The 15,484-nt window shown below is 35.6% G+C and overlaps 1 protein-coding gene and 1 long non-coding RNA gene across 4 annotated transcripts in view; both read right to left on the reverse strand.

The window, feature by feature from the left end:
* ASXL3 (ASXL transcriptional regulator 3) overlaps positions 1–15,484 on the reverse strand; it is a 127,886-nt gene that overhangs the window by 83,154 nt on the left and 29,248 nt on the right. The window lies entirely within an intron of this gene.
* LOC111924893 (uncharacterized) lies at positions 1,915–7,295 on the reverse strand. The gene is made up of 2 exons (XR_002861894.2): positions 7,253–7,295; positions 1,915–2,640 (listed from the first exon to the last, which is right to left on the reverse strand). It is a non-coding gene; the product is annotated as an uncharacterized LOC111924893 (long non-coding RNA).

Genomic DNA, 15,484 nt, shown 5'->3' on the forward strand with positions numbered 1-15,484 from the left:
GGAGAGAAACAGGATTATTCTTTCGGCTACAATATTGGTTTACAGTAACTGGAGAAGGATGGCCTCAGACTGACACAAGTGGTTCCCATTTCAGACTCCTCAGAGCAAGGCCTGTATTTCACCTTTTGTCAGCTACGGCACCGCGCTCCCTCCAGCCGCTCCCAACCTACGTGCCAGATGCAGCTGGCTCGCCTCAGCCGTAACCCCTTGGGCTGCTGCATCTGGCGCCAGAGGACACAGAGGAGGGGAGAGGAGGGGGTACCACCCTGCTGAGGGAAAGCAGAATTACCAAGCTCGATGGAGCCCCACATGTTCCTCTGCTGGAGCCCTTTGTCATGTTCCTGACTCTCTCACGTGATTTTGGTGCAATTTCCCAGTTGCTGCCACTAAAACCAATTGCAACTAAATTTATAAAACTGGAAGATGGGCCTATGAACATACATCTCCTTTTACCTTCCCCCAGTAATGAAAACAAAACACAAAAGGCAATGAACAACATGCTGTTAAGATATACCCAAATTTAATTCTAAAAGGCATGTGATGTATGTCAGTGAAAACGTTTAAATTATGCCAAGATTTAACCACTTAAGGAAATAATAAAAGAGTACTGCCAAGCAAAGTACTATATAAAGAACTTTACTAAGTACTACACAGTTTAAAACTATTCTTTATATTTTATGAGAATTATGGATTTATTTTTTCATATCAGAAATCTTTAAATCTTTAATATGTTACTGAATGTTGAGCTACCAGGCAGTAATATGACATTACTTTATTAAACAATATTTCCTCCTTAATAGAAACAACAGCATGAAAGTAAATTGTTACGCTGAACTTAAACCGATTTCCTTTTTTCTTTATTTTTTACTATCAAAAATCCTATTCAGTGATCCCACTTAAACTTGTTCTGTAACTTTGCCTCTTCTTAAAAAGTGGTGCATGCCAACATGCTGGCCTGCCAGAGTTTATTATGCCATTTCAGCCACACCACCCACCCACCTAAGTAATCAGTGCAAATCAGTAAGAGAGTTCTTAATGCTTATTACAAATTCTTTGGAAAATTTTACCTTGAAATAATGTATCTGTTCATTAAACAGCAATGCTGAAACCAAAGTTGAGTTATTTTAATACAGGGATTTTACCACTTGATGGAAAATAATTTTCAGGGTCTTGGTTACCACATATGAACTCCTTCTGTCAGTTAAAAATTTTAACTTTGCTGCTAAAAGCATTCAGCTACAGATTCCTCAACCACTGTGAACTTGCTTGGACTTCATTCCTTTTCATTACTTTTTGCTCTTATTTTCTTTTTTGTCTGCTTTTCTTCAGTTCTTTCCCTTACCTTTTTCTACTCACTCTTCTATTTTTCTTCCTCACTTTTTTCTCTTCTCTCTCCCACTGTTCATTTTTATTTCCTCTTTCTCTCTTTTTTCCTTCTCATCTTCTCTCACTCCCTTCTTTTTCTGTGTTCTGTTCTTTCTTTTCTACTTGCTTTCTTTTCATTGTTTTCTCTTTTGTTTTCCTGTATTTATTTTCTATCTTTTTCTCTCTTCCTTTCCTCTCTTCTCTTTTCATTCACCCCTCTTTTCTCCTTGCTTTCTTATTTTCTCTTTTTTCAGTTTTATTTTTCTTTCTTCTTTTTCATTTCTCTTTTCCTTCCCCTTTCTTTACTTTTTTTTCTTCTATCTTTATTCCTCTCATTTCTCTTCTCTTTACTTTATCTCTTTTTCTCCCTTGCTTTTCCTTTCTTTCCTCCTGCGGTGAGTTTGCTTGGCCAGCAGCCAAATGCCCACCCAGCCTTTCCCTCCCCCTCCCCAACAGGAAACAGGGAGAAGAGGGGATGAAAATCCTGTGGGTTGAGATAAAGACATGGAGATTGCTTAAAAGTTACAGTAAAAGACAAAACAGAGTTACTTGATGAAAACATATTTATTGCCAATTAAAAAGGATTTGGGTAGAGAGAAATAAAGACAAAACAACAAAAAGAAAGAAAGAAATTAAAACAACAGCTTTCTTCTGATAGGGTCAACCTTCCTCTTTCATTCCCAATTCCTCTACCTTTCCCACACTGAGGGATAGGGGTTACACTCAGTCCACAACTGCCAGCAACTCTCTGCCACTGTTTCCTCCTCACAGTTTGTCTGCTCCAGCCTGGACTCTCTGTGGGCAGCACCTCCTTCAGGAAACAGCCAAATGTCCCAGCATCATGTCCTCCACTGGCTGCAGTGCAGATATCTGCCCTGCTGTGACCCTCCCAGCCTGCAAGGGATCCTCTGCTCTGGTGCCCAGAGTGCCTCCTTCCTTCATTCTTCTCTGGCCTTGGTGTTCACATCACTGTTCCACACTCTATTTTTTACCCTCCCCTTCTGCCTGAGTGCTTTTCTTAAATGTGTTACCCCAGAGGCACCACTACTTCAGCCACAAGGCTGTGTCTGGCCCTGCAGCCCCACATTGCCAGAGCATTGGCATGAACACTTCTGTCTTTTCATCATCTTTTATTTCCCTTTCCTCTCACCTTTATCTTTCTACTTTCCCATATTCTGTATTTGCTTCCTATCTCTTCTCTATTCCTTCCTCTTCACCCAGTGCCTTCTCTCTTTCTCTCCTGCTGTCCGTACCTTCATCCTGTAACTTCCTGTTCTGATAAAAGAATCATATTTGTTTTAAAGCAGAAATACAAAATAATAATAAACCTTTTTTTATGAAGCAAGAACAATTGAAATCCCTAAATTTAATTTTAGTTTTGTCCATTTCCATTCAAAACCAATGAAAGTGCACCATATCTTATACCTTTTTGTTCACCAAAGTTCAAGAACATCGCCACAGTTTCTTTGTTCCTTCTCTCCAGTTTTCAATTAGGACATAACTTCTAACTGAAGGAATTCAGAATCTTGAAAACTAAATGTCAAATTCTGGCACAACTGTGCAGAAGCCACATGTTTATTTTTAACATAAAACATTGCAACCAATCCAAAAAAGAGAAAAAAGAGAAACCTAGGACATAAAAGAACAACCTATTTCTACACCTTCAATTCACATTCAATTGAAAAAGAATAAATTCTAAAGTCTGTCATGTAATGTGAGAGAATAAATTCATAAAAAGAATAATTCCTTTCCTTACAGAACGTTTTTCCCTTTTTTTTTTGTACTTGAAGAGTCAATCAAAACTTGAGAATGTTTTACTCAATCACCAAAACAGGCAGGAAAATCAAACTGATACAAAGAGTAAGGAAGCTGGGAGTAATCATGAATAAAATTAGATCTGAAGCAGATTATTGTTTTCTAGTAATACTTATTCCTAGAAAAATAGCTGTATAAGACCATACTTTTACCCTAAACATTAAAATAAATGTAACTGCTACAACTTTGCTGACTAATACATGCCAACTATGTGCATAAAATATATTTGTGAAGAGCCCTTGCCTGTAAGAAAAGCCTAAACACAGAATGGGCAACCATAGTACACCCTGTACCTTTAAAAATACAGCAATGTATGATTTATTGTATTGTGTCAAATTAAAATATTTGAATTGATGTGAAATGTTTAAGTTGTAGTACGTAAGGGAGTTTAACTTGGCAAAACAGCATAGTAAAACTTTTTTTCCTTCCCTCAAAGGACCAAGCAGATACTTTTATTTTGTGTTTTAACTTATGCCAGCTGTTGCAAATTAGTCTATTAGTAGATTTCCTTATTATTCTTTGACTTAAGACAGCTCCTTAAGTCTGGAACTGGGAAACTTAAGTTTCTATTTAACTTATAAATAGAAGTCAATCTAATTTCAAAATGTCACATACAATGTTTTCAAATTATAACAAAAGAGACCATCAAATATTTTTTGAAAATATAGCATTGATAACAAAAATAAAAGTTTCAAACTAGCCATTTTTGATAGCCACATCATTCCACCTGAAAGGAGGCTTGCTGAAGTCTTTATTAAAGTCCCTTTGAATGAAGGAGCTGAGCCACATATACCAAAGAAACTTAAATAATGCGGATCACAAAAAAAAATTCAGTCGTAGGCCAAAATTGCTTTCTGTTTTCAACACAAATTGAATTAATTTTCAATACAAATTAATTGACAGTATCAATCATGTCATTAATTCCTGGATTGTAGCTTGGGCACAAATCATCCTAGTTTATATAGTTCAGTATATCATTTAACTGAATGGTATTTTGATGCAATAGATTACATTTCTATCAGCTACTAGTACAAACAGAGAAAGGTCAATGATTGCACTGAGTTTAGTGGTGTTGCCTTTGGATGAAGGGGAGAGACAATTAGGAGTACAAATATACTTTGAAACTGCTGAATTTTCACTGGCCAAGGAAAGATTCCCTGATGGAAAACAAGCAGTCTTAAACAAAACAAAGTAATAAATAAAAGTGAAACAACAACCTCCTGCTTGTCATATATTCTTTAAGGTATCTTCTCAAAAACCTTCTTGCTATTAATTACAGGGTTTAGATTTTTTTTTTCTTTGCAATGACTATAGAGGACATGTTATTTTTTACACAATGATTTCTTGTTTGATGATGCTTACCTAATGTATTTAGCAGTCTAGAAAACAAAAACTCCAGGTGTATTAGTAATATTAAAAAAAAAGAAAGGAAGGAATAGCAAGAATTAGGCACCACTTACGAGAGAGAATAGTTGTCTGGATCCCACACTTGTTTTATTTGTTAATTAAATATATAAGCATGCCAGTGAATCTCTGGTGTATCTCTGTGGATTCTGACAGAAAATAACTGTATCTTAAGCAACCTCATTGAAACATTAATGATGCAGCAGGAGCAATGAATGCTGCAAGATGCTAAATAGGGCAAATCAGCTACGTGCACTTGTTTTTTTCTTGCTGGGAGGTAGTACTTACTGAAAAGAGCTACTAGAACCCATTTTCCTTTCCTCATATTACAAATACAACGAAAACCAAAGGAAATGAGGGAGAGATCAACTTGTCCTCTTTTAGCTATTGAGGGCAAACAGCAAAACAGTTCTTGAGGATCATTTGAGCTCTTTCCCATACTCAGCTCTTGGTAATAACTGAGCAAAGGATGTGTTTGATTATAATTTTGTGATTTGTAATGTATATGCATGTAAGGGCATGTGCACATATACAGTGGTGAATGTGTGTCTGTAGGTGTTATTTATATGCTCAAGCCCATAAAACACAATTTCATACATGCAGTTTTTAAGTTCTTCTATTTATACTTTCCTTTGAGATACACATTTTGGTCCCCAGTTCTCTTTTAGTATTGTAAATATCTGTCAGCCACACAATGACTTGTTCTAGCATACAGCTATCATAAAACAGACTCGATGACAAATGCAGAGTTCATTGGGATTACGAATAGAAGACAGCTTTCTAAACTGCTGAAAGAAAAATCAGATCTTGAATAAAACATTTTTACTTCACATGACAGTACATAAGCAAGCAAAATATGTTCAGGCACTTTTTAAATTCTGTTTTGAAATTACAAGGATGCACGTAATTTAATTTCACAGTAATTAAGACTATCTATGAGACTTGAATAAAATGGAATTGCTACGAGTCAGCCTTACAAAGAAAAGAAATTCATGTATGTAAAAAATTTTCTGGATAGTTATACCTGATCTTTTTCATTGTGCTCTGACAGTGAAATTCTGAGGCTTTTTTGGGGGCTTGATTCTATAAAAATGTACTACAAAATTTTAAATTAAACGTGCCAGTGCATAGACATCAATCTTTCTAACAGAGAACTAGTAAATTTCTCAGTTCGCGCAATATGAGGAGCAAAACAAAAACCCAACGCCCCCCAAAAAATCCCACCAAAACCAACCAAACAAAAACCCAAACCAACAAAAAAAAATACAAAAAACCCAACCCCTCCAAAACAAACAAAAAACAAAACAACAAAAAAAACCCCAAAAAAACCTCACAGATTGTTCTGTTTTTTCCCCTACAGCTAAGGAATGGTTTAATTACAGGTAGACTGAAACATACACACCCATATCTTTATAGAAACATAAAGACATCCACAGCAAACTGTTCCAGAGAAATAAATTATTACTAGAAAATGATGCTTTCATAGAAAGCCTGACAATGTTTTCTTCTTTCACATTCAAGTAAAACAGATTTAATTCAGTCTGCCAGAAATGGCTATGCTTCTGCTCTGTGAAAAATATGCTAATGATGAAAATAAGGACTTGACAATTTACTGAATACTAAGCGGAAAATCTGTAATGAATTGCCTGTGTTGTAGTGTTCAGTTTAGTCTCTTTTTTTTCCCCTCAGTTGCTATGGAATACTAGAAATAGCATAAAGAAGATTATACTATTTTGTGGGATGTTGTGCATGTCCCTTAAGACAGAATGCTTAGAAATAAAGACAAAAGTCAGCTGTGGGATAAATGAAATTCAAAGCAGTAATAAATAAAAGGCTTAAATACTAACTTTTCAATGCAAAAGGGAAATACAGAGAACAAAACAAACGCCAAAAAAATTCAAGGCCAACAAATAAATCTCAATCAGCAACTAGCAAGTTGAAACCTAGAGTAATTCATTTTACACCTGCAAGGAAAAGCAGCTTCTTAGGTTACTTGTATGGTGCAACAAAAGCTCATAAATCCATTAAACGCAGGCATGTCTTCAAGTTCTCAGCCAGACTTCAATTTTCACTGCAGGTTTTAAGACTTCAACAGATTAAACTCTTCTCCTAAGCATATTTTACCAGAGTGTACATTCAAAAGGTGACTCCTTCTAGCTAAAGTGTCTGTATCCTTCTGTGTTTGCAATTTTTATATATATGGCTGGTCCTGACAAGCTTATGTGTTGAATTGCATTTGTCCAAAAACTACCTGAAATAAATCCAGTAGATTAGTCTTGCCTTTTCCAAGCACAAGAGAGCTGAGCAAGGTTACTGGCTACTCAGCAAGATTCTTACATTTTGCCCCTAGCCAGCATCAGTTATATCTGTTAGTTATATCAAATGCACTGATATTAAGCTCTCTTCTTCCTGATTCTTATTTCAAAACCACTGGCTTATTATCTCAGTACTTTAGTGTTAATATGTGGCAGATCTTCAGGACAATGCTGGAAAGAAAAACACATTCAACTTTCAGTTTCCCTAGAATATTTTTGAAAATTTTGTGTCTGGACAACAATGGACAACTATTATTGGAAAGCTCTTCAATGTCCTTGCTTCTCTTAAAGTGATGCTGGCAAAACAATCCAATTAAGGCTGTAAAATCAGGGAATGCATTTAATCTACCTACCTTTCACATATTCAGGCTTACACAACTGCAGCCAGACTTTGAAAAGAGGAAAGAAAACAGGCTGTAGATTGGAAAAACTGCATCTCTTCAGTCATTTTTTTAAAAAATTGAGGCTTAATGTACTACACTATAGGAAATATACTACACACAGAGAGAACAAAATAACCAATAAACCAAATAAAATTCCTTCCCCAAACAAGTAAACCAACCCTAAAACTTTCACTTCTGGGAGGATGGATTGAAGATATGGTGAAACTTTCCTGACATAACTTCAGAGAGTATCTGATTGTTTTGACTGCATTTAGGCCTCTTGAATATCTTTATTTAATTTCTATTTTTGAAAGAGACACTATTTTAAATACAGAATTACTCTTCAAAATATCAAAATACTAAAGAGAAAGAGATGTGTAGCATACAGTACAGTTACACTGTCTTGGAGAAATATGAAAAGACAGATAGGACACAATATACTCTTTTGATAACACAAATTTAGAAACAGACGGTTTCTCTTTTCATCAGCCTTAACTGCATCGTTGCTTTTAAGTCTCGTTCCATAGTAGTCTACACTGAGAGACACAATATAGGAAAAAGGCAATGCAACTTAAATTCTTGCATTAAACATATAAAATATATTGCTAAAGAAATCACTACACTATGAAAAAGCAACACAGGAATTGTTGACAAATTTACATTATCTAGTCTCAGCTGATGTACACCTCATACTTCAAAATAAAACAACCTTTAATTGGAAGTGATATCATGACTGCACAAAACTAGTAAATCTCTTAAGATCTGCACTCCTACACATTATTTGTTACATTTAAGTTGTTGGATTTCCACTTGTATTAAAAAAAGGAGTATCTTTAACATTAAATTAATGGAGGTCTTAATTTCAGAATATTAGGCTGTGATACGGAAGACCTGGGTGCACTTAAACATGAAAACTTTTTGCAACTAGTTCTTTAGAACTTGAAGTGCTTATCACATCACAAAATCTAACTATCATATTTTTTCCTATTACAGGAAAAAATAATAAACTTTAAAGTTTTTAACATATCCTCTGAATTATTATAACTTGAGAGTACAGGTCACTCTCCCCTTACCAGGATAGCATTAACCAAATTAAAAAAAAAAGCTTCCTAAAGTGCTTTATACACAGTTTAAGCTTGTGTGGAAGGAGTAGAAACCTAAATAGCACAAGTGAAATAAAAATAGTTTAATAGCACCTAGGAGACAAGTGTGTCACACAGACTAGATTCCTGTTTTCCTAATCTTTGCAGATACATTTTGCAGAACTGTTAATAGATGGAAAGCAAAAAGGCAGATCTTCAAAAAATATTTAAAAAAAAAAAAAATCAAGCAGGACTATTTCCTGTAATTTACATGAAGGAAGGAAAGCTGGTTACCAAGTATGTTTTAGCACCCAAATACAGAAGAATATTGTACCAAATGGAAAACAGAAGTCCTGAACACTAAATGGGCAAAAATGCATATGGAAAAGTAACAGCAACATGCTAATCTTAAAGAAGAGAGAATGAACTGTTCTAAAATCTCAGTTAACCCAAGAATGCAGGAACAAACTTCAACATGATGACAAATCAAGGGCTAAGTACAAAAGAGGAAACCATATGAACTTTGCCAAACCATCAGTTGAAGGTCCAAGACACAGCAAAAAATAGAACTGTTTTATTTTCTCATAATCGGTCCTGAACCCAAACTAAGGACGAATGTTTGATTGGCCCCAAGTCAGAACAAGAAATAAATACTGGGATGTTTACAAGTAACACTTGAGCAAATTTCGGACACACGGAAAGGAGTTTGAGTCCACAAAGAAAGGGAGAAAGGATGACAGCAGATCAGGGTAACTGGAGACCATGGGGTGGGTGACCTTGTATGAGAAAGCAGGAAGATTCATCTTGCAGAAATTCGTGGGACACTGGAATGCATATAGACGGGAACTAGTAGATACTGCATAGGCAATACCAATTTAATGGATGAGACACTGGGAGTCAAAGTCCTTGGAGACAAAGACCAGTTTATATTCTCAGCTCTACATTTAGCTTTGATAAATATTACTTTGCTTCTGTCTCCACTGTCTTTTTACATATGCTCAATTAATACTCTTATCAGTAAGAACAGTATCCTCCAAAGTATTCTGTGACATACTTAAAAGCTACTTACAATTTAAGCTATGTCATTGATCATCTGAAACTCAAAATTAAATTCACACCTTAATTATAAAGATAATTTTCATAAGAACCACTGACATGCAGACTGATTTTACTGGACTGTTTATTAAAGTCCCTAGACAGAGACTCCACTGTCCTGTGAAGGAAAGAAAAGCAGCGTTGAAACAAATAAAACTCTCCAGCTAATTTCTAAATTACTAAAATATGGAGAAAAAAATTAGGATAATGGTGGCTCAGGAAAAAAAAAAAATTACATTCCATATAGCTAAATGTCTTATACTGAAATATAGGTATATCTTATATACAATGGAAGACTCACCATCACCAAAAAGTTTTTCATCTTTGCAATTTACTGAAGGGAAAACATTTGAGGTTTTATTATTTTACATCTGTTCTACATCTCACTCAAAACCAGTTTTCCAAATCAGTACAAAGGTGGGATTACTGCTTAGATATAGGCAAGCTTTAAACAGTAGGGTAATCACAATGCAGCAATATGCAATCAAGAATTCACAACCCTGATCTTGGGCTTGAGTTAATACTTTAGCTGTTCTAGGGCTACATAACTACCAAAAACCAAAATAATTATTACAGAGGTGACAGAGGTGTGATTATGCAAGTTACAGTTCCAGTGTTGGAATGCAATATAGAAAACCCACCGGTTTTTACCAGGTTAAACTGTACGACGCACAACAATGCTGGGAATTGTCTAGGCAAGAATGAGCAAGCCTGAGATTTTCAGCTGCCAAATTGTTGCTATCAGAACTGCCTACCAAATTAGGTGGTCTGTTGTTACACTGGAAAGAACAGCATTTCAAAGACATGTCTGAAGTGAATTTATGCAGAAAGACAGGTTGTACTGAAAGTTTGTTTCTTTCACTGCTCTACAGCCAAAAGCCACATCTTTAGAAGCATGAAAATCAACCTAATAGTGCCAGGCAAAAGAATCTGAATAGCTCTCTCCCTCTCTTCTCATCACGGTTTCCTTTCAGCCCATTGCAGGGAATAACTATCTTCAGACAAAACAATACACTCGCTCCAGCTGAAGAGGCTCCCAAATAAATTCTATCAGACATATACAACCACAGAAGCCTCCTAACTGTCTGTGCTCTTCAGTTGGCAACCACAGCCTTAAGACAAAAACTGTGGTTCTTTCAAATAAATTTTTAGAGTGTTTTTGGTAAATGCAGGGCAGTTGGTGTTTTTTTCTTTTTTAAGTGAAAGATAAAATCCGTGACTTAATAACTATGAATTACAGTGACATCTTGGAAAGACTTTATAAGGAAAGTAAAAAATTCTCTGTCTTTATGCACACAATAAAACAAGGAACCTGAAAATGATAAACAACAGAAGACAGTTGCCAGCTCATTTAGCCTATTTACAGAAACAGCAGCATTCAGAAGGGATTTTTTTTTTTTAAGTCAATAGCTCTAAGGATGAAGTATGCAAAGACTTAAAGAGACACTGTCAAAAAGATCAAAGGATTCACAAAGTGATGGTAATATTTTCAGGAGTCCCCTCTAACTTCAAAGCTAAAGACAGACCTTGCATGGATCATGTGTTTTATTCCATTGATGACTCCACTCTGCAGTTCAAAGTAGGTTTAATTCTAGCTAACCCACTAGTTTCATATTTTTGCACAAAGACTGTAAATCTAGTAAGAGTGTCTTTGAGATTTATTAGGGTCATACTTTGCTCTGCTTTCCTAGGCTCAGAAGACTTAATGTGTTATGATATCATTCATGATAAATATTATCAACACTGTGGAGTGCAGAAGAAACAGCACTATTGCCAGTGCCAGTGGCAAGCATCTCTTAGTCTTCTGAAAGACTACTGTCACAACAATAAATCAATAGACAGCTTAGTCTTGCAAAGAAAAAGGTAAAACATGCAGAGGAAAAAACAGAGGAAGAGATCTGACTGATGCTCTGATTCCCATAGTTGAAATTAAGAACCACAAAGAAACATCAAGAGAAAGAAGTTTAAGATTCCTACTAGAAAATGGAAAACAGAGTGAGACAAAGCAACTTTTAAAAAACTCTTCTATGAATTACCTGAACAGAATAACACCAAGGTCAAGTTAGTTGACCATAAAGAAGTCAATTACTTCAGCTGAATAACAAAAACACTATGAAATTATCCCAATCCAGCATTCACAGTCCTGAGCCTAATGGAGGAGGAAAGCAAATAGCTAGCATAGCTGTGGGCTGAAGTTGTACTCCAAGAAATTAAGCAGCTTGTCCCATTTTGAAAGTTTATTGGCTTTTAACTTGTACTGAGAGTCTTTGGCTTTAATCTTATCCAGACAAGTCAATTTCCCAGCCTCACCATGCAAAAGAGAAAGGGAACTACAGAATGCCAAGACATAATCTAGGCTTATTAGCATCAAAGATTTATCAGAGTTTGGCTGGATATTCTCCCCTAGGACTCAAACAATGTGTATGGCCCAAGTACTGAAAACTGTTCTAGAAAAATTCATAGAAAAACTTGGATCAAAGGATATACTAGTTCATTTCCGTAGTTCAAGGCAGGATCAACCAAATCTATGTAATTCCTGACAGACACATCGCTACACTGGGTTGTGGTAAGACCTACCAACATCTCTTCCATGGCTCGTGCCAGTAATTAATGATTCCTGTTAAAAAAACCCCAAACTTTGTACTTTCTAATTGGCATCTTATCTTTCTACAATTTAAAGGCCTAATTCTTGTTCTCTCCATAACAGACATTCAAGATAACTTACTCCTTCACTCTCTTTCTGGTTTTTGTGTTGCTGAAGATTTAGTATGCCTATACTCAATCTTCTCTTCCTTAATCCAAACAACTAAAATTCATACCAGCTCTGTCTTATTTTTATCTCCCTAATAATTTTAAGTGGTCTTCAATTGGTCCTATTCCTCACAAAGGTGCAGTGCTCCAAACAGAATGGAAGAGATAGCTTACTTCTGCTGGTTCTACAGGCAATTTCCAGGTAATGACAAAGAAGGACAAAATCAAGAGAAAAGAGACAGGGACAGAAAAGCATCTGGCAAATTTCTGGAACTGTACTAGGTTGACTTGTACCCGTGGGGAAAAAACAGTTAAAACACTGAGTGTTCATGAAGGAATAATTCTTCATTTTTAGGAAAACAAGGAAGAATACAAAGAGAAGAAAAAGGGCCTCAGGAAATTAAACTTCAGCAAGCTCACCCACACAACATGCACAAAGAAATTTCTGTAAGCACACCAGCAGAGAGGAAACTGACTTGCTCTTCCAAGGGGTTGGCACTCAGTACTTACACTCAAAGCACAGGAGTTTTAATGCCCAATCAGAAACATGACTATGATTAGACAGCTGCTAAAACCAACACCAGAAAAATGGGAAAATTGATTAGACGATAATTAAATAAATTAGGTATTCTCACATCAGTCAAATGTACGGACATTCACCATAGGTAATTACAGCTGACTGGATCAGCCTCAGAATTATCAGTAATAATTTTTGAGAATTTGTAGAGGATATCAGTGATTCTAAAAGAATGGAAAACACTCAGTAATTAGCTTTAAAAAAAATGAAAAAAGGTCCAAACTTTTTGGACAGTAACTGAATTTCAATTCCCCCAAAATATAGAATAAAAATTATTTGGAAGTATTTGGCAGATAAGAAGTTGAGTAATATATACTGCTGAGTACATGTTATGGGGAAAAGAAGTTGAGTAATGTATATGTCAAGAACTTCAAATCTATCAAAATATTCTTTGTGCCATAGCAGCAGACCCTGTAGCTGGAGAAGCAGCAGTAGGTATCATATAGCCCAACCTAGAAAGTTTTTAGTCACTGTTTCCCATAGACTTCCATAAGCAAAGAGAAATATAATGCTACAAATGAAAACAAGTTCTACTTAGCAGATGATAACTAAAGCTTGTAAAAGCTGTGTGCATGCTGGATTACAAGAGTACATCGTTAAAGTAATTTCACTGAATTTGATAAACAGTCTGCAGAAGACCTAAATACAATTCAGTAAGGGAAATTTTAGATCTTAACAAGAATAAGTAACAAAAGAAATGCGAGATAGAGAACAACTAGTGAGGCAGCAGCACAGGGGAAAAGGAACACTGAGGCAAGAGTGGATCATACTCTGACTAGTAGTCTGTGTCACACTAGCAAAATCAGCAAAAGCTCATGCTCTGGTGTATAGATAGCAGGTGGTGAGCCTTGAAATTTACAGCAGGATGGGGAAATGTTTTCAGGACAGAAAACCCAGAGTACTGTGTCCTGAAGTGAACTGCTGTCTGTTTTCCTTGTAAAGAGATTTCAGTGTCCAGGTTTGCTGGCCTTCACAATCAGCACAGGCACAAATGTTAAGCAAATACTTCTCCCTCCCCATCATCAGCCACAGTAGAAGGCCATACATTTTCAACATCCCTGAAGGGTTTGTCTTAAAAGTATTTACTCCTACTGGGTAGCAGAACTGCCTGCCTGCTGACCGACCGACCAACCAACCAACCAACCAACCAACATAACAGGAAAGATATTTAAGAAACAAAAATGAGTTGTTTCTTCCCCAAGATGTAAAAAACTCTCACAGGCTATATCAGTAGAGTTTTTTTGTTTATTTTCTAACATATATCTGCTTTGTAAATTTGGAATTTAATCCTTTTGTATTTTATTATATGAGTAATACAAAAATAAGCATGCAACTTGATGCCTTTACAGCAAAAAAAAAAAGAAAAAGAGGCTGAATAGTCACAGTGTTTTTTTAAAGATTACACATAATGACAATGAGATGGCTGAAAATCATACATTATTCTTTCAGATTTACTATCACAGCAAAAAGCTTTTGATTAATTAATGCTACAATATATATGAAAAATGACTAAAACAATTAACCTCATTCATCTATAAATGGAAGAGTAGAGAGGAGAGATTTTTAAGAACTTAATGTAGAATTGCCAAGGTTCTACTGACAATGATAATCTGTATAAAGGAATAAGTAAAGTGTATTAGAGTAGTAATATATTCCTGGCACAAGTTCAGACTTGGAAGAATATACAAATCGATACGGAATAAAATACGGTAGTGCCATTCTGCTGCTTATGGCCAGGTGACTCCACATCATAAATTTACATCCTTTGCTCATCTTAGCTGGCTGCAGCAGAGACCAGGAAAGACCATCTTTAGTAACAGCAAAGGCACCAACTGGCAGGAAGGTACCGAAAGAAATTGCAGAGCTGGATGAAGCAAGCAGAAGACTCTAAATTCAAGTACTGTGAAAACCAAAGACTACTTACATGCTGACACCCAATCAACAAATCTGTGTATGAAGTCAAACCCCTTATTGGATCCTATTATGAGTTAGGCACGCAGGTAACTCTGAAAGTTTGTCCCTAATCAATATTAAAATGCAGCAGAAACACAACTTTTACATTAAATCAGCAGTTAAATGAAAATCCAAATACTTATAAATCAGTACAGACTCAACATTTTCTCATTTTAAAATTGCAGAATTTAAAATGTTTAGGCTAAGGAGTTAAGGATGAAAATGTTTCAAGTATAAAGAACATTGAATTTTATCTTTCTCAGTTTTGTAGAACTCATGACCACATACACCATCCTGCAATCTAGTACACTATCACATACACCTGCAAAAACCATGAATAACAATCAGAATGAATCTGAATTTCTTTCCTATTTCTCTGTAATTCTCAGTTTCCTAGTAACTGAAGAAATGAAAGATCATCTACTTTGGAACCTCTTTAAAGCAATCTTTCTCTTACTATTCATTCTGCATCAATTAAAAAGGGCTTTGACTTCTATATTTTAAATATAAAACATTGCCTTCATTCCTTTCCATAGGTTTTTCACTCAAAAATTTATTCATCCACTGATCGCAAAACCAAGAATTTTTAAAATTACAAAGAATGCTATTAGCAGGCATTAGAGCCCCTCCCACGCAATTGTCTCATATCACAAGACATAAGAAGAAAGGATTTCATTCACTGCTGTGAGAAACAGTATCTTAATAGAACAGATTTTCAAAACTGTGTTTTCTTGCATTTTTGTT

The sequence above is a fragment of the Cyanistes caeruleus genome, chromosome 1 (genome assembly GCF_971803275.1).
Source record: "Cyanistes caeruleus chromosome 1, bCyaCae1.hap1.1, whole genome shotgun sequence".
NCBI classification, from domain to species: Eukaryota; Metazoa; Chordata; class Aves; order Passeriformes; family Paridae; genus Cyanistes; species Cyanistes caeruleus.